Consider the following 20,671-nt stretch of genomic DNA (forward strand, 5'->3'; position numbering starts at 1 on the left):
ACAGAGCCCCAGATTTGCTGTTGTCCTGGAGAGCTTGCAGAGCACTGGGGAAAGGCAGGCAGAGAATTCCCTGCTAGCACCTTCTTTGTGCCTGTTCACATTGCTTCGCAGAATCGCTTTTGTGCAGAAAACAGTAACACTTGTTCAGACGAAAAAAAGCACAGAGCCCCAGATTTTATGTTGTCCTGGAGAGCTTGCAGAGCACTGGGGAAAAGCAGGCAGAGAATTCCCTGCTAGCACCTTCTCTGTGCCTGGGAAGCAGAAGTGTTCCCATTGCTTCGCAGAATCGCTTTTGTGCAGAAAACAGTAACACTTGTTCAGAACGAAAGAAAGCACAGAGCCCCAGATTTGCTGTTGTCCTGGAGAGCTTGCAGAGCACTGGGGAAAGGCAGGCAGAGAATTCCCTGCTAGCACCTTCTTTGTGCCTGTTCACATTGCTTCGCAGAATCGCTTTTGTGCAGAAAACAGTAACACTTGTTCAGACGAAAGAAAGCACAGAGCCCCAGATTTTATGTTGTCCTGGAGAGCTTGCAGAGCACTGGGGAAAAGCAGGCAGAGAATTCCCTGCTAGCACCTTCTCTGTGCCTGGGAAGCAGAAGTCATCACATTGCTTCGCAGAATCGCTTTTGTGCAGAAAACAGTAACACTTGTTCAGAACGAAAGAAAGCACAGAGCCCCAGATTTGCTGTTGTCCTGGAGAGCTTGCAGAGCACTGGGGAAAGGCAGGCAGAGAATTCCCTGCTAGCACCTTCTTTGTGCCTGTTCACATTGCTTCGCAGAATCGCTTTTGTGCAGAAAACAGTAACACTTGTTCAGACGAAAAAAAGCACAGAGCCCCAGATTTTATGTTGTGCTGGAGAGCTTGCAGAGCACTGGGGAAAAGCAGGCAGAGAATTCCCTGCTATCACCTTCTCTGTGCCTGGGAAACAGAAGTGTTCACATTGCTTCGCAGAATCGCTTTTGTGCAGAAAACACTAACACTTGTTCAGAACGAAAGAAAGCACAGAGCCCCAGATTTTATGTTGTCCTGGAGAGCTTGCAGAGCACTGGGGAAAGGCAGGCAGAGAATTCCCTGCTAGCACCTTCTCTGTGCCTGTTCACATTGCTTCGCAGAATCGCTTTTGTGCAGAAAACAGTAACACTTGTTCAGACGAAAGAAAGCACAGAGCCCCAGATTCTATGTTGTCCTGGAGAGCTTGCAGAGCACTGGGGAAAGGCAGGCAGAGAATTCCCTGCTAGCACCTTCTCTGTGCCTGGGAAACAGAAGTGTTCCCATTGCTTCGCAGAATCGCTTTTGTGCAGAAAACAGTAACACTTGTTCAGACGAAAAAAAGCACAGAGCCCCAGGTTTTATGTTGTCCTGGAGAGCTTGCAGAGCACTGGGGAAAAGCAGGCAGAGAATTCCCTGCTAGCACCTTCTCTGTGCCTGGGAAACAGAAGTGTTCACATTGCTTCGCAGAATCGCTTTTGTGCAGAAAACAGTAACACTTGTTCAGACGAAAAAAAGCACAGAGCCCCAGGTTTTATGTTGTCCTGGAGAGCTTGCAGAGCACTGGGGAAAAGCAGGCAGAGAATTCCCTGCTAGCACCTTCTCTGTGCCTGGGAAACAGAAGTGTTCCCATTGCTTCGCAGAATCGCTTTTGTGCAGAAAACAGTAACACTTGTTCAGAACGAAAGAAAGCACAGAGCCCCAGATTTGCTGTTGTCCTGGAGAGCTTGCAGAGCACTGGGGAAAGGCAGGCAGAGAATTCCCTGCTAGCACCTTCTTTGTGCCTGTTCACATTGCTTCGCAGAATCGCTTTTGTGCAGAAAACAGTAACACTTGTTCAGACGAAAAAAAGCACAGAGCCCCAGATTTTATGTTGTCCTGGAGAGCTTGCAGAGCACTGGGGAAAAGCAGGCAGAGAATTCCCTGCTAGCACCTTCTCTGTGCCTGGGAAGCAGAAGTGTTCCCATTGCTTCGCAGAATCGCTTTTGTGCAGAAAACAGTAACACTTGTTCAGAACGAAAGAAAGCACAGAGCCCCAGATTTGCTGTTGTCCTGGAGAGCTTGCAGAGCACTGGGGAAAGGCAGGCAGAGAATTCCCTGCTAGCACCTTCTTTGTGCCTGTTCACATTGCTTCGCAGAATCGCTTTTGTGCAGAAAACAGTAACACTTGTTCAGACGAAAGAAAGCACAGAGCCCCAGATTTTATGTTGTCCTGGAGAGCTTGCAGAGCACTGGGGAAAAGCAGGCAGAGAATTCCCTGCTAGCACCTTCTCTGTGCCTGGGAAGCAGAAGTCATCACATTGCTTCGCAGAATCGCTTTTGTGCAGAAAACAGTAACACTTGTTCAGAACGAAAGAAAGCACAGAGCCCCAGATTTGCTGTTGTCCTGGAGAGCTTGCAGAGCACTGGGGAAAGGCAGGCAGAGAATTCCCTGCTAGCACCTTCTTTGTGCCTGTTCACATTGCTTCGCAGAATCGCTTTTGTGCAGAAAACAGTAACACTTGTTCAGACGAAAAAAAGCACAGAGCCCCAGATTTTATGTTGTCCTGGAGAGCTTGCAGAGCACTGGGGAAAAGCAGGCAGAGAATTCCCTGATAGCACCTTCTCTGTGCCTGGGAAGCAGAAGTGTTCCCATTGCTTCGCAGAATCGCTTTTGTGCAGAAAACAGTAACACTTGTTCAGAACGAAAGAAAGCACAGAGCCCCAGATTTGCTGTTGTCCTGGAGAGCTTGCAGAGCACTGGGGAAAGGCAGGCAGAGAATTCCCTGCTAGCACCTTCTTTGTGCCTGTTCACATTGCTTCGCAGAATCGCTTTTGTGCAGAAAACAGTAACACTTGTTCAGACGAAAGAAAGCACAGAGCCCCAGATTTTATGTTGTCCTGGAGAGCTTGCAGAGCACTGGGGAAAAGCAGGCAGAGAATTCCCTGCTAGCACCTTCTCTGTGCCTGGGAAGCAGAAGTGTTTACATTGCTTCGCAGAATCGCTTTTGTGCAGAAAACAGTAACACTTGTTCAGAACGAAAGAAAGCACAGAGCCCCAGATTTTATGTTGTCCTGGAGAGCTTGCAGAGCACTGGGGAAAGGCAGGCAGAGAATTCCCTGCTAGCACCTTCTCTGTGCCTGGGAAGCAGAAGTGTTCACATTGCTTGGCAGAATCGCTTTTGTGCAGAAAACAGTAACACTTGTTCAGAACGAAAGAAAGCACAGAGCCCCAGATTTTATGTTGTCCTGGAGAGCTTGCAGAGCACTGGGGAAAAGCAGGCAGAGAATTCCCTGCTAGCACCTTCTCTGTGCCTGGGAAGCAGAAGTGTTCACATTGCTTCGCAGAATCGCTTTTGTGCAGAAAACAGTAACACTTGTTCAGAACGAAAGAAAGCACAGAGCCCCAGGTTTTATGTTGTCCTGGAGAGCTTGCAGAGCACTGGGGAAAAGCAGGCAGAGAATTCCCTGCTAGCACCTTCTCTGTGCCTGGGAAACAGAAGTGTTCCCATTGCTTCGCAGAATCGCTTTTGTGCAGAAAACAGTAACACTTGTTCAGAACGAAAGAAAGCACAGAGCCCCAGATTTTATGTTGTCCTGGAGAGCTTGCAGAGCACTGGGGAAAAGCAGGCAGAGAATTCCCTGCTAGCACCTTCTCTGTGCCTGGGAAGCAGAAGTGTTCACATTGCTTCGCAGAATCGCTTTTGTGCAGAAAACAGTAACACTTGTTCAGAACGAAAGAAAGCACAGAGCCCCAGATTTTATGTTGTCCTGGAGAGCTTGCAGAGCACTGGGGAAAGGCAGGCAGAGAATTCCCTGCTAGCACCTTCTCTGTGCCTGTTCACATTGCTTCGCAGAATCGCTTTTGTGCAGAAAACAGTAACACTTGTTCAGACGAAAGAAAGCACAGAGCCCCAGATTCTATGTTGTCCTGGAGAGCTTGCAGAGCACTGGGGAAAGGCAGGCAGAGAATTCCCTGCTAGCACCTTCTCTGTGCCTGGGAAACAGAAGTGTTCCCATTGCTTCGCAGAATCGCTTTTGTGCAGAAAACAGTAACACTTGTTCAGACGAAAAAAAGCACAGAGCCCCAGATTTTATGTTGTCCTGGAGAGCTTGCAGAGCACTGGGGAAAAGCAGGCAGAGAATTCCCTGCTAGCACCTTCTCTGTGCCTGGGAAACAGAAGTGTTCCCATTGCTTCGCAGAATCGCTTTTGTGCAGAAAACAGTAACACTTGTTCAGAACGAAAGAAAGCACAGAGCCCCAGATTTGCTGTTGTCCTGGAGAGCTTGCAGAGCACTGGGGAAAGGCAGGCAGAGAATTCCCTGCTAGCACCTTCTTTGTGCCTGTTCACATTGCTTCGCAGAATCGCTTTTGTGCAGAAAACAGTAACACTTGTTCAGACGAAAAAAAGCACAGAGCCCCAGATTTTATGTTGTCCTGGAGAGCTTGCAGAGCACTGGGGAAAAGCAGGCAGAGAATTCCCTGCTAGCACCTTCTCTGTGCCTGGGAAGCAGAAGTGTTTACATTGCTTCGCAGAATCGCTTTTGTGCAGAAAACAGTAACACTTGTTCAGAACGAAAGAAAGCACAGAGCCCCAGATTTTATGTTGTCCTGGAGAGCTTGCAGAGCACTGGGGAAAAGCAGGCAGAGAATTCCCTGCTATCACCTTCTCTGTGCCTGGGAAACAGAAGTGTTCACATTGCTTCGCAGAATCGCTTTTGTGCAGAAAACAGTAACACTTGTTCAGAACGAAAGAAAGCACAGAGCCCCAGATTTTATGTTGTCCTGGAGAGCTTGCAGAGCACTGGGGAAAAGCAGGCAGAGAATTCCCTGCTAGCACCTTCTCTGTGCCTGTTCACATTGCTTCGCAGAATCGCTTTTGTGCAGAAAACAGTAACACTTGTTCAGACGAAAGAAAGCACAGAGCCCCAGATTCTATGTTGTCCTGGAGAGCTTGCAGAGCACTGGGGAAAAGCAGGCAGAGAATTCCCTGCTAGCACCTTCTCTGTGCCTGGGAAGCAGAAGTGTTCACATTGCTTCGCAGAATCGCTTTTGTGCAGAAAACAGTAACACTTGTTCAGAACGAAAGAAAGCACAGAGCCCCAGATTTTATGTTGTCCTGGAGAGCTTGCAGAGCACTGGGGAAAAGCAGGCAGAGAATTTCCTGCTAGCACCTTCTCTGTGCCTGGGAAGCAGAAGTGTTCACATTGCTTGGCAGAATCGCTTTTGTGCAGAAAACAGTAACACTTGTTCAGAATGAAAGAAAGCACAGAGCCCCAGATTTTATGTTGTCCTGGAGAGCTTGCAGAGCACTGGGGAAAAGCAGGCAGAGAATTCCCTGCTAGCACCTTCTCTGTGCCTGGGAAGCAGAAGTCTTCACATTGCTTCGCAGAATCGCTTTTGTGCAGAAAACAGTAACACTTGTTCAGAACAAAAGAAAGCACAGAGCCCCAGATTTTATGTTGTCCTGGAGAGCTTGCAGAGCACTGGGGAAAAGCAGGCAGAGAATTCCCTGCTAGCACCTTCTCTGTGCCTGGGAAACAGAAGTGTTCCCATTGCTTCGCAGAATCGCTTTTGTGCAGAAAACAGTAACACTTGTTCAGAACGAAAGAAAGCACAGAGCCCCAGATTTGCTGTTGTCCTGGAGAGCTTGCAGAGCACTGGGGAAAGGCAGGCAGAGAATTCCCTGCTAGCACCTTCTTTGTGCCTGTTCACATTGCTTCGCAGAATCGCTTTTGTGCAGAAAACAGTAACACTTGTTCAGACGAAAGAAAGCACAGAGCCCCAGATTTGCTGTTGTCCTGGAGAGCTTGCAGAGCACTGGGGAAAGGCAGGCAGAGAATTCCCTGCTAGCACCTTCTTTGTGCCTGTTCACATTGCTTCGCAGAATCGCTTTTGTGCAGAAAACAGTAACACTTGTTCAGACGAAAGAAAGCACAGAGCCCCAGATTTTATGTTGTCCTGGAGAGCTTGCAGAGCACTGGGGAAAGGCAGGCAGAGAATTCCCTGCTAGCACCTTCTCTGTGCCTGGGAAGCAGAAGTGTTCACATTGCTTCGCAGAATCGCTTTTGTGCAGAAAACAGTAACACTTGTTCAGAACGAAAGAAAGCACAGAGCCCCAGATTTTATGTTGTGCTGGAGAGCTTGCAGAGCACTGGGGAAAAGCAGGCAGAGAATTCCCTGCTATCACCTTCTCTGTGCCTGGGAAACAGAAGTGTTCACATTGCTTCGCAGAATCGCTTTTGTGCAGAAAACACTAACACTTGTTCAGAACGAAAGAAAGCACAGAGCCCCAGATTTTATGTTGTCCTGGAGAGCTTGCAGAGCACTGGGGAAAGGCAGGCAGAGAATTCCCTGCTAGCACCTTCTCTGTGCCTGTTCACATTGCTTCGCAGAATCGCTTTTGTGCAGAAAACAGTAACACTTGTTCAGACGAAAGAAAGCACAGAGCCCCAGATTCTATGTTGTCCTGGAGAGCTTGCAGAGCACTGGGGAAAGGCAGGCAGAGAATTCCCTGCTAGCACCTTCTCTGTGCCTGGGAAACAGAAGTGTTCCCATTGCTTCGCAGAATCGCTTTTGTGCAGAAAACAGTAACACTTGTTCAGACGAAAAAAAGCACAGAGCCCCAGGTTTTATGTTGTCCTGGAGAGCTTGCAGAGCACTGGGGAAAAGCAGGCAGAGAATTCCCTGCTAGCACCTTCTCTGTGCCTGGGAAACAGAAGTGTTCCCATTGCTTCGCAGAATCGCTTTTGTGCAGAAAACAGTAACACTTGTTCAGAACGAAAGAAAGCACAGAGCCCCAGATTTGCTGTTGTCCTGGAGAGCTTGCAGAGCACTGGGGAAAGGCAGGCAGAGAATTCCCTGCTAGCACCTTCTTTGTGCCTGTTCACATTGCTTCGCAGAATCGCTTTTGTGCAGAAAACAGTAACACTTGTTCAGACGAAAAAAAGCACAGAGCCCCAGATTTTATGTTGTCCTGGAGAGCTTGCAGAGCACTGGGGAAAAGCAGGCAGAGAATTCCCTGATAGCACCTTCTCTGTGCCTGGGAAGCAGAAGTGTTCCCATTGCTTCGCAGAATCGCTTTTGTGCAGAAAACAGTAACACTTGTTCAGAACGAAAGAAAGCACAGAGCCCCAGATTTTATGTTGTGCTGGAGAGCTTGCAGAGCACTGGGGAAAAGCAGGCAGAGAATTCCCTGCTATCACCTTCTCTGTGCCTGGGAAACAGAAGTGTTCACATTGCTTCGCAGAATCGCTTTTGTGCAGAAAACACTAACACTTGTTCAGAACGAAAGAAAGCACAGAGCCCCAGATTTTATGTTGTCCTGGAGAGCTTGCAGAGCACTGGGGAAAGGCAGGCAGAGAATTCCCTGCTAGCACCTTCTCTGTGCCTGTTCACATTGCTTCGCAGAATCGCTTTTGTGCAGAAAACAGTAACACTTGTTCAGACGAAAGAAAGCACAGAGCCCCAGATTCTATGTTGTCCTGGAGAGCTTGCAGAGCACTGGGGAAAGGCAGGCAGAGAATTCCCTGCTAGCACCTTCTCTGTGCCTGGGAAACAGAAGTGTTCCCATTGCTTCGCAGAATCGCTTTTGTGCAGAAAACAGTAACACTTGTTCAGACGAAAAAAAGCACAGAGCCCCAGGTTTTATGTTGTCCTGGAGAGCTTGCAGAGCACTGGGGAAAAGCAGGCAGAGAATTCCCTGCTAGCACCTTCTCTGTGCCTGGGAAACAGAAGTGTTCCCATTGCTTCGCAGAATCGCTTTTGTGCAGAAAACAGTAACACTTGTTCAGAACGAAAGAAAGCACAGAGCCCCAGATTTGCTGTTGTCCTGGAGAGCTTGCAGAGCACTGGGGAAAGGCAGGCAGAGAATTCCCTGCTAGCACCTTCTCTGTGCCTGTTCACATTGCTTCGCAGAATCGCTTTTGTGCAGAAAACAGTAACACTTGTTCAGACGAAAAAAAGCACAGAGCCCCAGATTTTATGTTGTCCTGGAGAGCTTGCAGAGCACTGGGGAAAAGCAGGCAGAGAATTCCCTGCTAGCACCTTCTCTGTGCCTGGGAAACAGAAGTGTTCACATTGCTTCGCAGAATCGCTTTTGTGCAGAAAACACTAACACTTGTTCAGAACGAAAGAAAGCACAGAGCCCCAGATTTTATGTTGTCCTGGAGAGCTTGCAGAGCACTGGGGAAAGGCAGGCAGAGAATTCCCTGCTAGCACCTTCTCTGTGCCTGTTCACATTGCTTCGCAAGAATCGCTTTTGTGCAGAAAACAGTAACACTTGTTCAGAACGAAAGAAAGCACAGAGCCCCAGATTTTATGTTGTCCTGGAGAGCTTGCAGAGCACTGGGGAAAGGCAGGCAGAGAATTCCCTGCTAGCACCTTCTCTGTGCCTGGGAAGCAGAAGTGTTCCCATTGCTTCGCAGAATCGCTTTTGTGCAGAAAACAGTAACACTTGTTCAGACGAAAAAAAGCACAGAGCCCCAGGTTTTATGTTGTCCTGGAGAGCTTGCAGAGCACTGGGGAAAAGCAGGCAGAGAATTCCCTGCTAGCACCTTCTCTGTGCCTGGGAAACAGAAGTGTTCCCATTGCTTCGCAGAATCGCTTTTGTGCAGAAAACAGTAACACTTGTTCAGAACGAAAGAAAGCACAGAGCCCCAGATTTGCTGTTGTCCTGGAGAGCTTGCAGAGCACTGGGGAAAGGCAGGCAGAGAATTCCCTGCTAGCACCTTCTTTGTGCCTGTTCACATTGCTTCGCAGAATCGCTTTTGTGCAGAAAACAGTAACACTTGTTCAGACGAAAAAAAGCACAGAGCCCCAGATTTTATGTTGTCCTGGAGAGCTTGCAGAGCACTGGGGAAAAGCAGGCAGAGAATTCCCTGCTAGCACCTTCTCTGTGCCTGGGAAGCAGAAGTGTTCCCATTGCTTCGCAGAATCGCTTTTGTGCAGAAAACAGTAACACTTGTTCAGAACGAAAGAAAGCACAGAGCCCCAGATTTGCTGTTGTCCTGGAGAGCTTGCAGAGCACTGGGGAAAGGCAGGCAGAGAATTCCCTGCTAGCACCTTCTTTGTGCCTGTTCACATTGCTTCGCAGAATCGCTTTTGTGCAGAAAACAGTAACACTTGTTCAGATGAAAGAAAGCACAGAGCCCCAGATTTTATGTTGTCCTGGAGAGCTTGCAGAGCACTGGGGAAAAGCAGGCAGAGAATTCCCTGCTAGCACCTTCTCTGTGCCTGGGAAGCAGAAGTCATCACATTGCTTCGCAGAATCGCTTTTGTGCAGAAAACAGTAACACTTGTTCAGAACGAAAGAAAGCACAGAGCCCCAGATTTTATGTTGTCCTGGAGAGCTTGCAGAGCACTGGGGAAAAGCAGGCAGAGAATTCCCTGCTAGCACCTTCTTTGTGCCTGTTCACATTGCTTCGCAGAATCGCTTTTGTGCAGAAAACAGTAACACTTGTTCAGACGAAAAAAAGCACAGAGCCCCAGATTTTATGTTGTCCTGGAGAGCTTGCAGAGCACTGGGGAAAAGCAGGCAGAGAATTCCCTGCTAGCACCTTCTCTGTGCCTGGGAAGCAGAAGTGTTCCCATTGCTTCGCAGAATCGCTTTTGTGCAGAAAACAGTAACACTTGTTCAGAACGAAAGAAAGCACAGAGCCCCAGATTTGCTGTTGTCCTGGAGAGCTTGCAGAGCACTGGGGAAAGGCAGGCAGAGAATTCCCTGCTAGCACCTTCTTTGTGCCTGTTCACATTTCTTCGCAGAATCGCTTTTGTGCAGAAAACAGTAACACTTGTTCAGAACGAAAGAAAGCACAGAGCCCCAGATTTTATGTTGTCCTGGAGAGCTTGCAGAGCACTGGGGAAAAGCAGGCAGAGAATTCCCTGCTAGCACCTTCTCTGTGCCTGGGAAACAGAAGTGTTCCCATTGCTTCGCAGAATCGCTTTTGTGCAGAAAACAGTAACACTTGTTCAGAACGAAAGAAAGCACAGAGCCCCAGATTTGCTGTTGTCCTGGAGAGCTTGCAGAGCACTGGGGAAAGGCAGGCAGAGAATTCCCTGCTAGCACCTTCTCTGTGCCTGTTCACATTGCTTCGCAGAATCGCTTTTGTGCAGAAAACAGTAACACTTGTTCAGACGAAAAAAAGCACAGAGCCCCAGATTTTATGTTGTCCTGGAGAGCTTGCAGAGCACTGGGGAAAAGCAGGCAGAGAATTCCCTGCTAGCACCTTCTCTGTGCCTGGGAAACAGAAGTGTTCACATTGCTTCGCAGAATCGCTTTTGTGCAGAAAACACTAACACTTGTTCAGAACGAAAGAAAGCACAGAGCCCCAGATTTTATGTTGTCCTGGAGAGCTTGCAGAGCACTGGGGAAAGGCAGGCAGAGAATTCCCTGCTAGCACCTTCTCTGTGCCTGTTCACATTGCTTCGCAAGAATCGCTTTTGTGCAGAAAACAGTAACACTTGTTCAGAACGAAAGAAAGCACAGAGCCCCAGATTTTATGTTGTCCTGGATAGCTTGCAGAGCACTGGGGAAAGGCAGGCAGAGAATTCCCTGCTAGCACCTTCTCTGTGCCTGGGAAGCAGAAGTGTTCACATTGCTTCGCAGAATCGCTTTTGTGCAGAAAACAGTAACACTTGTTCAGAACGAAAGAAAGCACAGAGCCCCAGATTTTATGTTGTGCTGGAGAGCTTGCAGAGCACTGGGGAAAAGCAGGCAGAGAATTCCCTGCTATCACCTTCTCTGTGCCTGGGAAACAGAAGTGTTCACATTGCTTCGCAGAATCGCTTTTGTGCAGAAAACACTAACACTTGTTCAGAACGAAAGAAAGCACAGAGCCCCAGATTTTATGTTGTCCTGGAGAGCTTGCAGAGCACTGGGGAAAGGCAGGCAGAGAATTCCCTGCTAGCACCTTCTCTGTGCCTGTTCACATTGCTTCGCAGAATCGCTTTTGTGCAGAAAACAGTAACACTTGTTCAGACGAAAGAAAGCACAGAGCCCCAGATTCTATGTTGTCCTGGAGAGCTTGCAGAGCACTGGGGAAAGGCAGGCAGAGAATTCCCTGCTAGCACCTTCTCTGTGCCTGGGAAACAGAAGTGTTCCCATTGCTTCGCAGAATCGCTTTTGTGCAGAAAACAGTAACACTTGTTCAGACGAAAAAAAGCACAGAGCCCCAGGTTTTATGTTGTCCTGGAGAGCTTGCAGAGCACTGGGGAAAAGCAGGCAGAGAATTCCCTGCTAGCACCTTCTCTGTGCCTGGGAAACAGAAGTGTTCCCATTGCTTCGCAGAATCGCTTTTGTGCAGAAAACAGTAACACTTGTTCAGAACGAAAGAAAGCACAGAGCCCCAGATTTGCTGTTGTCCTGGAGAGCTTGCAGAGCACTGGGGAAAGGCAGGCAGAGAATTCCCTGCTAGCACCTTCTTTGTGCCTGTTCACATTGCTTCGCAGAATCGCTTTTGTGCAGAAAACAGTAACACTTGTTCAGACGAAAAAAAGCACAGAGCCCCAGATTTTATGTTGTCCTGGAGAGCTTGCAGAGCACTGGGGAAAAGCAGGCAGAGAATTCCCTGCTAGCACCTTCTCTGTGCCTGGGAAGCAGAAGTGTTCCCATTGCTTCGCAGAATCGCTTTTGTGCAGAAAACAGTAACACTTGTTCAGAACGAAAGAAAGCACAGAGCCCCAGATTTGCTGTTGTCCTGGAGAGCTTGCAGAGCACTGGGGAAAGGCAGGCAGAGAATTCCCTGCTAGCACCTTCTTTGTGCCTGTTCACATTGCTTCGCAGAATCGCTTTTGTGCAGAAAACAGTAACACTTGTTCAGACGAAAGAAAGCACAGAGCCCCAGATTTTATGTTGTCCTGGAGAGCTTGCAGAGCACTGGGGAAAAGCAGGCAGAGAATTCCCTGCTAGCACCTTCTCTGTGCCTGGGAAGCAGAAGTCATCACATTGCTTCGCAGAATCGCTTTTGTGCAGAAAACAGTAACACTTGTTCAGAACGAAAGAAAGCACAGAGCCCCAGATTTGCTGTTGTCCTGGAGAGCTTGCAGAGCACTGGGGAAAGGCAGGCAGAGAATTCCCTGCTAGCACCTTCTTTGTGCCTGTTCACATTGCTTCGCAGAATCGCTTTTGTGCAGAAAACAGTAACACTTGTTCAGACGAAAAAAAGCACAGAGCCCCAGATTTTATGTTGTGCTGGAGAGCTTGCAGAGCACTGGGGAAAAGCAGGCAGAGAATTCCCTGCTATCACCTTCTCTGTGCCTGGGAAACAGAAGTGTTCACATTGCTTCGCAGAATCGCTTTTGTGCAGAAAACACTAACACTTGTTCAGAACGAAAGAAAGCACAGAGCCCCAGATTTTATGTTGTCCTGGAGAGCTTGCAGAGCACTGGGGAAAGGCAGGCAGAGAATTCCCTGCTAGCACCTTCTCTGTGCCTGTTCACATTGCTTCGCAGAATCGCTTTTGTGCAGAAAACAGTAACACTTGTTCAGACGAAAGAAAGCACAGAGCCCCAGATTCTATGTTGTCCTGGAGAGCTTGCAGAGCACTGGGGAAAGGCAGGCAGAGAATTCCCTGCTAGCACCTTCTCTGTGCCTGGGAAACAGAAGTGTTCCCATTGCTTCGCAGAATCGCTTTTGTGCAGAAAACAGTAACACTTGTTCAGACGAAAAAAAGCACAGAGCCCCAGGTTTTATGTTGTCCTGGAGAGCTTGCAGAGCACTGGGGAAAAGCAGGCAGAGAATTCCCTGCTAGCACCTTCTCTGTGCCTGGGAAACAGAAGTGTTCCCATTGCTTCGCAGAATCGCTTTTGTGCAGAAAACAGTAACACTTGTTCAGAACGAAAGAAAGCACAGAGCCCCAGATTTGCTGTTGTCCTGGAGAGCTTGCAGAGCACTGGGGAAAGGCAGGCAGAGAATTCCCTGCTAGCACCTTCTTTGTGCCTGTTCACATTGCTTCGCAGAATCGCTTTTGTGCAGAAAACAGTAACACTTGTTCAGACGAAAAAAAGCACAGAGCCCCAGATTTTATGTTGTCCTGGAGAGCTTGCAGAGCACTGGGGAAAAGCAGGCAGAGAATTCCCTGCTAGCACCTTCTCTGTGCCTGGGAAGCAGAAGTGTTCCCATTGCTTCGCAGAATCGCTTTTGTGCAGAAAACAGTAACACTTGTTCAGAACGAAAGAAAGCACAGAGCCCCAGATTTGCTGTTGTCCTGGAGAGCTTGCAGAGCACTGGGGAAAGGCAGGCAGAGAATTCCCTGCTAGCACCTTCTTTGTGCCTGTTCACATTGCTTCGCAGAATCGCTTTTGTGCAGAAAACAGTAACACTTGTTCAGACGAAAGAAAGCACAGAGCCCCAGATTTTATGTTGTCCTGGAGAGCTTGCAGAGCACTGGGGAAAAGCAGGCAGAGAATTCCCTGCTAGCACCTTCTCTGTGCCTGGGAAGCAGAAGTGTTCCCATTGCTTCGCAGAATCGCTTTTGTGCAGAAAACAGTAACACTTGTTCAGAACGAAAGAAAGCACAGAGCCCCAGATTTGCTGTTGTCCTGGAGAGCTTGCAGAGCACTGGGGAAAGGCAGGCAGAGAATTCCCTGCTAGCACCTTCTTTGTGCCTGTTCACATTGCTTCGCAGAATCGCTTTTGTGCAGAAAACAGTAACACTTGTTCAGACGAAAAAAAGCACAGAGCCCCAGATTTTATGTTGTCCTGGAGAGCTTGCAGAGCACTGGGGAAAAGCAGGCAGAGAATTCCCTGATAGCACCTTCTCTGTGCCTGGGAAGCAGAAGTGTTCCCATTGCTTCGCAGAATAGCTTTTGTGCAGAAAACAGTAACACTTGTTCAGAACGAAAGAAAGCACAGAGCCCCAGATTTGCTGTTGTCCTGGAGAGCTTGCAGAGCACTGGGGAAAGGCAGGCAGAGAATTCCCTGCTAGCACCTTCTTTGTGCCTGTTCACATTGCTTCGCAGAATCGCTTTTGTGCAGAAAACAGTAACACTTGTTCAGACGAAAGAAAGCACAGAGCCCCAGATTTTATGTTGTCCTGGAGAGCTTGCAGAGCACTGGGGAAAAGCAGGCAGAGAATTCCCTGCTAGCACCTTCTCTGTGCCTGGGAAGCAGAAGTGTTTACATTGCTTCGCAGAATCGCTTTTGTGCAGAAAACAGTAACACTTGTTCAGAACGAAAGAAAGCACAGAGCCCCAGATTTTATGTTGTCCTGGAGAGCTTGCAGAGCACTGGGGAAAGGCAGGCAGAGAATTCCCTGCTAGCACCTTCTCTGTGCCTGGGAAGCAGAAGTGTTCACATTGCTTGGCAGAATCGCTTTTGTGCAGAAAACAGTAACACTTGTTCAGAACGAAAGAAAGCACAGAGCCCCAGATTTTATGTTGTCCTGGAGAGCTTGCAGAGCACTGGGGAAAAGCAGGCAGAGAATTCCCTGCTAGCACCTTCTCTGTGCCTGGGAAGCAGAAGTGTTCACATTGCTTCGCAGAATCGCTTTTGTGCAGAAAACAGTAACACTTGTTCAGAACGAAAGAAAGCACAGAGCCCCAGGTTTTATGTTGTCCTGGAGAGCTTGCAGAGCACTGGGGAAAAGCAGGCAGAGAATTCCCTGCTAGCACCTTCTCTGTGCCTGGGAAACAGAAGTGTTCCCATTGCTTCGCAGAATCGCTTTTGTGCAGAAAACAGTAACACTTGTTCAGAACGAAAGAAAGCACAGAGCCCCAGATTTTATGTTGTCCTGGAGAGCTTGCAGAGCACTGGGGAAAAGCAGGCAGAGAATTCCCTGCTAGCACCTTCTCTGTGCCTGGGAAGCAGAAGTGTTCACATTGCTTCGCAGAATCGCTTTTGTGCAGAAAACAGTAACACTTGTTCAGAACGAAAGAAAGCACAGAGCCCCAGATTTTATGTTGTCCTGGAGAGCTTGCAGAGCACTGGGGAAAGGCAGGCAGAGAATTCCCTGCTAGCACCTTCTCTGTGCCTGTTCACATTGCTTCGCAGAATCGCTTTTGTGCAGAAAACAGTAACACTTGTTCAGAACGAAAGAAAGCACAGAGCCCCAGATTCTATGTTGTCCTGGAGAGCTTGCAGAGCACTGGGGAAAGGCAGGCAGAGAATTCCCTGCTAGCACCTTCTCTGTGCCTGGGAAACAGAAGTGTTCCCATTGCTTCGCAGAATCGCTTTTGTGCAGAAAACAGTAACACTTGTTCAGACGAAAAAAAGCACAGAGCCCCAGATTTTATGTTGTCCTGGAGAGCTTGCAGAGCACTGGGGAAAAGCAGGCAGAGAATTCCCTGCTAGCACCTTCTCTGTGCCTGGGAAACAGAAGTGTTCCCATTGCTTCGCAGAATCGCTTTTGTGCAGAAAACAGTAACACTTGTTCAGAACGAAAGAAAGCACAGAGCCCCAGATTTGCTGTTGTCCTGGAGAGCTTGCAGAGCACTGGGGAAAGGCAGGCAGAGAATTCCCTGCTAGCACCTTCTTTGTGCCTGTTCACATTGCTTCGCAGAATCGCTTTTGTGCAGAAAACAGTAACACTTGTTCAGACGAAAAAAAGCACAGAGCCCCAGATTTTATGTTGTCCTGGAGAGCTTGCAGAGCACTGGGGAAAAGCAGGCAGAGAATTCCCTGCTAGCACCTTCTCTGTGCCTGGGAAGCAGAAGTGTTTACATTGCTTCGCAGAATCGCTTTTGTGCAGAAAACAGTAACACTTGTTCAGAACGAAAGAAAGCACAGAGCCCCAGATTTTATGTTGTCCTGGAGAGCTTGCAGAGCACTGGGGAAAAGCAGGCAGAGAATTCCCTGCTATCACCTTCTCTGTGCCTGGGAAACAGAAGTGTTCACATTGCTTCGCAGAATCGCTTTTGTGCAGAAAACAGTAACACTTGTTCAGAACGAAAGAAAGCACAGAGCCCCAGATTTTATGTTGTCCTGGAGAGCTTGCAGAGCACTGGGGAAAAGCAGGCAGAGAATTCCCTGCTAGCACCTTCTCTGTGCCTGTTCACATTGCTTCGCAGAATCGCTTTTGTGCAGAAAACAGTAACACTTGTTCAGACGAAAGAAAGCACAGAGCCCCAGATTCTATGTTGTCCTGGAGAGCTTGCAGAGCACTGGGGAAAAGCAGGCAGAGAATTCCCTGCTAGCACCTTCTCTGTGCCTGGGAAGCAGAAGTGTTCACATTGCTTCGCAGAATCGCTTTTGTGCAGAAAACAGTAACACTTGTTCAGAACGAAAGAAAGCACAGAGCCCCAGATTTTATGTTGTCCTGGAGAGCTTGCAGAGCACTGGGGAAAAGCAGGCAGAGAATTTCCTGCTAGCACCTTCTCTGTGCCTGGGAAGCAGAAGTGTTCACATTGCTTGGCAGAATCGCTTTTGTGCAGAAAACAGTAACACTTGTTCAGAATGAAAGAAAGCACAGAGCCCCAGATTTTATGTTGTCCTGGAGAGCTTGCAGAGCACTGGGGAAAAGCAGGCAGAGAATTCCCTGCTAGCACCTTCTCTGTGCCTGGGAAGCAGAAGTCTTCACATTGCTTCGCAGAATCGCTTTTGTGCAGAAAACAGTAACACTTGTTCAGAACAAAAGAAAGCACAGAGCCCCAGATTTTATGTTGTCCTGGAGAGCTTGCAGAGCACTGGGGAAAAGCAGGCAGAGAATTCCCTGCTAGCACCTTCTCTGTGCCTGGGAAACAGAAGTGTTCCCATTGCTTCGCAGAATCGCTTTTGTGCAGAAAACAGTAACACTTGTTCAGAACGAAAGAAAGCACAGAGCCCCAGATTTGCTGTTGTCCTGGAGAGCTTGCAGAGCACTGGGGAAAGGCAGGCAGAGAATTCCCTGCTAGCACCTTCTTTGTGCCTGTTCACATTGCTTCGCAGAATCGCTTTTGTGCAGAAAACAGTAACACTTGTTCAGACGAAAGAAAGCACAGAGCCCCAGATTTGCTGTTGTCCTGGAGAGCTTGCAGAGCACTGGGGAAAGGCAGGCAGAGAATTCCCTGCTAGCACCTTCTTTGTGCCTGTTCACATTGCTTCGCAGAATCGCTTTTGTGCAGAAAACAGTAACACTTGTTCAGACGAAAGAAAGCACAGAGCCCCAGATTTTATGTTGTCCTGGAGAGCTTGCAGAGCACTGGGGAAAGGCAGGCAGAGAATTCCCTGCTAGCACCTTCTCTGTGCCTGGGAAGCAGAAGTGTTCACATTGCTTCGCAGAATCGCTTTTGTGCAGAAAACAGTAACACTTGTTCAGAACGAAAGAAAGCACAGAGCCCCAGATTTTATGTTGTGCTGGAGAGCTTGCAGAGCACTGGGGAAAAGCAGGCAGAGAATTCCCTGCTATCACCTTCTCTGTGCCTGGGAAACAGAAGTGTTCACATTGCTTCGCAGAATCGCTTTTGTGCAGAAAACACTAACACTTGTTCAGAACGAAAGAAAGCACAGAGCCCCAGATTTTATGTTGTCCTGGAGAGCTTGCAGAGCACTGGGGAAAGGCAGGCAGAGAATTCCCTGCTAGCACCTTCTCTGTGCCTGTTCACATTGCTTCGCAGAATCGCTTTTGTGCAGAAAACAGTAACACTTGTTCAGACGAAAGAAAGCACAGAGCCCCAGATTCTATGTTGTCCTGGAGAGCTTGCAGAGCACTGGGGAAAGGCAGGCAGAGAATTCCCTGCTAGCACCTTCTCTGTGCCTGGGAAACAGAAGTGTTCCCATTGCTTCGCAGAATCGCTTTTGTGCAGAAAACAGTAACACTTGTTCAGACGAAAAAAAGCACAGAGCCCCAGATTTTATGTTGTCCTGGAGAGCTTGCAGAGCACTGGGGAAAAGCAGGCAGAGAATTCCCTGCTAGCACCTTCTCTGTGCCTGGGAAACAGAAGTGTTCCCATTGCTTCGCAGAATCGCTTTTGTGCAGAAAACAGTAACACTTGTTCAGAACGAAAGAAAGCACAGAGCCCCAGATTTGCTGTTGTCCTGGAGAGCTTGCAGAGCACTGGGGAAAGGCAGGCAGAGAATTCCCTGCTAGCACCTTCTTTGTGCCTGTTCACATTGCTTCGCAGAATCGCTTTTGTGCAGAAAACAGTAACACTTGTTCAGACGAAAAAAAGCACAGAGCCCCAGATTTTATGTTGTCCTGGAGAGCTTGCAGAGCACTGGGGAAAAGCAGGCAGAGAATTCCCTGCTAGCACCTTCTCTGTGCCTGGGAAGCAGAAGTGTTTACATTGCTTCGCAGAATCGCTTTTGTGCAGAAAACAGTAACACTTGTTCAGAACGAAAGAAAGCACAGAGCCCCAGATTTTATGTTGTCCTGGAGAGCTTGCAGAGCACTGGGGAAAAGCAGGCAGAGAATTCCCTGCTATCACCTTCTCTGTGCCTGGGAAACAGAAGTGTTCACATTGCTTCGCAGAATCGCTTTTGTGCAGAAAACAGTAACACTTGTTCAGAACGAAAGAAAGCACAGAGCCCCAGATTTTATGTTGTCCTGGAGAGCTTGCAGAGCACTGGGGAAAAGCAGGCAGAGAATTCCCTGCTAGCACCTTCTCTGTGCCTGTTCACATTGCTTCGCAGAATCGCTTTTGTGCAGAAAACAGTAACACTTGTTCAGACGAAAGAAAGCACAGAGCCCCAGATTCTATGTTGTCCTGGAGAGCTTGCAGAGCACTGGGGAAAAGCAGGCAGAGAATTCCCTGCTAGCACCTTCTCTGTGCCTGGGAAGCAGAAGTGTTCACATTGCTTCGCAGAATCGCTTTTGTGCAGAAAACAGTAACACTTGTTCAGAACGAAAGAAAGCACAGAGCCCCAGATTTTATGTTGTCCTGGAGAGCTTGCAGAGCACTGGGGAAAAGCAGGCAGAGAATTTCCTGCTAGCACCTTCTCTGTGCCTGGGAAGCAGAAGTGTTCACATTGCTTGGCAGAATCGCTTTTGTGCAGAAAACAGTAACACTTGTTCAGAATGAAAGAAAGCACAGAGCCCCAGATTTTATGTTGTCCTGGAGAGCTTGCAGAGCACTGGGGAAAAGCAGGCAGAGAATTCCCTGCTATCACCTTCTCTGTGCCTGGGAAGCAGAAGTCTTCACATTGCTTCGCAGAATCGCTTTTGTGCAGAAAACAGTAACACTTGTTCAGAACAAAAGAAAGCACAGAGCCCCAGATTTTATGTTGTCCTGGAGAGCTTGCAGAGCACTGGGGAAAAGCAGGCAGAGAATTCCCTGCTAGCACCTTCTCTGTGCCTGGGAAACAGAAGTGTTCCCATTGCTTCGCAGAATCGCTTTTGTGCAGAAAACAGTAACACTTGTTCAGAACGAAAGAAAGCACAGAGCCCCAGATTTGCTGTTGTCCTGGAGAGCTTGCAGAGCACTGGGGAAAGGCAGGCAGAGAATTCCCTGCTAGCACCTTCTTTGTGCCTGTTCACATTGCTTCGCAGAATCGCTTTTGTGCAGAAAACAGTAACACTTGTTCAGACGAAAGAAAGCACAGAGCCCCAGATTTGCTGTTGTCCTGGAGAGCTTGCAGAGCACTGGGGAAAGGCAGGCAGAGAATTCCCTGCTAGCACCTTCTTTGTGCCTGTTCACATTGCTTCGCAGAATCGCTTTTGTGCAGAAAACAGTAACACTTGTTCAGACGAAAGAAAGCACAGAGCCCCAGATTTTATGTTGTCCTGGAGAGCTTGCAGAGCACTGGGGAAAGGCAGGCAGAGAATTCCCTGCTAGCACCTTCTCTGTGCCTGGGAAGCAGAAGTGTTCACATTGCTTCGCAGAATCGCTTTTGTGCAGAAAACAGTAACACTTGTTCAGAACGAAAGAAAGCACAGAGCCCCAGATTTTATGTTGTGCTGGAGAGCTTGCAGAGCACTGGGGAAAAGCAGGCAGAGAATTCCCTGCTATCACCTTCTCTGTGCCTGGGAAACAGAAGTGTTCACATTGCTTCGCAGAATCGCTTTTGTGCAGAAAACACTAACACTTGTTCAGAACGAAAGAAAGCACAGAGCCCCAGATTTTATGTTGTCCTGGAGAGCTTGCAGAGCACTGGGGAAAGGCAGGCAGAGAATTCCCTGCTAGCACCTTCTCTGTGCCTGTTCACATTGCTTCGCAGAATCGCTTTTGTGCAGAAAACAGTAACACTTGTTCAGACGAAAGAAAGCACAGAGCCCCAGATTCTATGTTGTCCTGGAGAGCTTGCAGAGCACTGGGGAAAGGCAGGCAGAGAATTCCCTGCTAGCACCTTCTCTGTGCCTGGGAAACAGAAGTGTTCCCATTGCTTCGCAGAATCGCTTTTGTGCAGAAAACAGTAACACTTGTTCAGACGAAAAAAAGCACAGAGCCCCAGGTTTTATGTTGTCCTGGAGAGCTTGCAGAGCACTGGGGAAAAGCAGGCAGAGAATTCCCTGCTAGCACCTTCTCTGTGCCTGGGAAACAGAAGTGTTCCCATTGCTTCGCAGAATCGCTTTTGTGCAGAAAACAGTAACACTTGTTCAGAACGAAAGAAAGCACAGAGCCCCAGATTTGCTGTTGTCCTGGAGAGCTTGCAGAGCACTGGGGAAAGGCAGGCAGAGAATTCCCTGCTAGCACCTTCTTTGTGCCTGTTCACATTGCTTCGCAGAATCGCTTTTGTGCAGAAAACAGTAACACTTGTTCAGACGAAAAAAAGCACAGAGCCCCAGATTTTATGTTGTCCTGGAGAGCTTGCAGAGCACTGGGGAAAAGCAGGCAGAGAATTCCCTGCTAGC

Source organism: Strix uralensis, chromosome 24 (assembly GCF_047716275.1).
Source record: "Strix uralensis isolate ZFMK-TIS-50842 chromosome 24, bStrUra1, whole genome shotgun sequence".
NCBI classification, from domain to species: Eukaryota; Metazoa; Chordata; class Aves; order Strigiformes; family Strigidae; genus Strix; species Strix uralensis.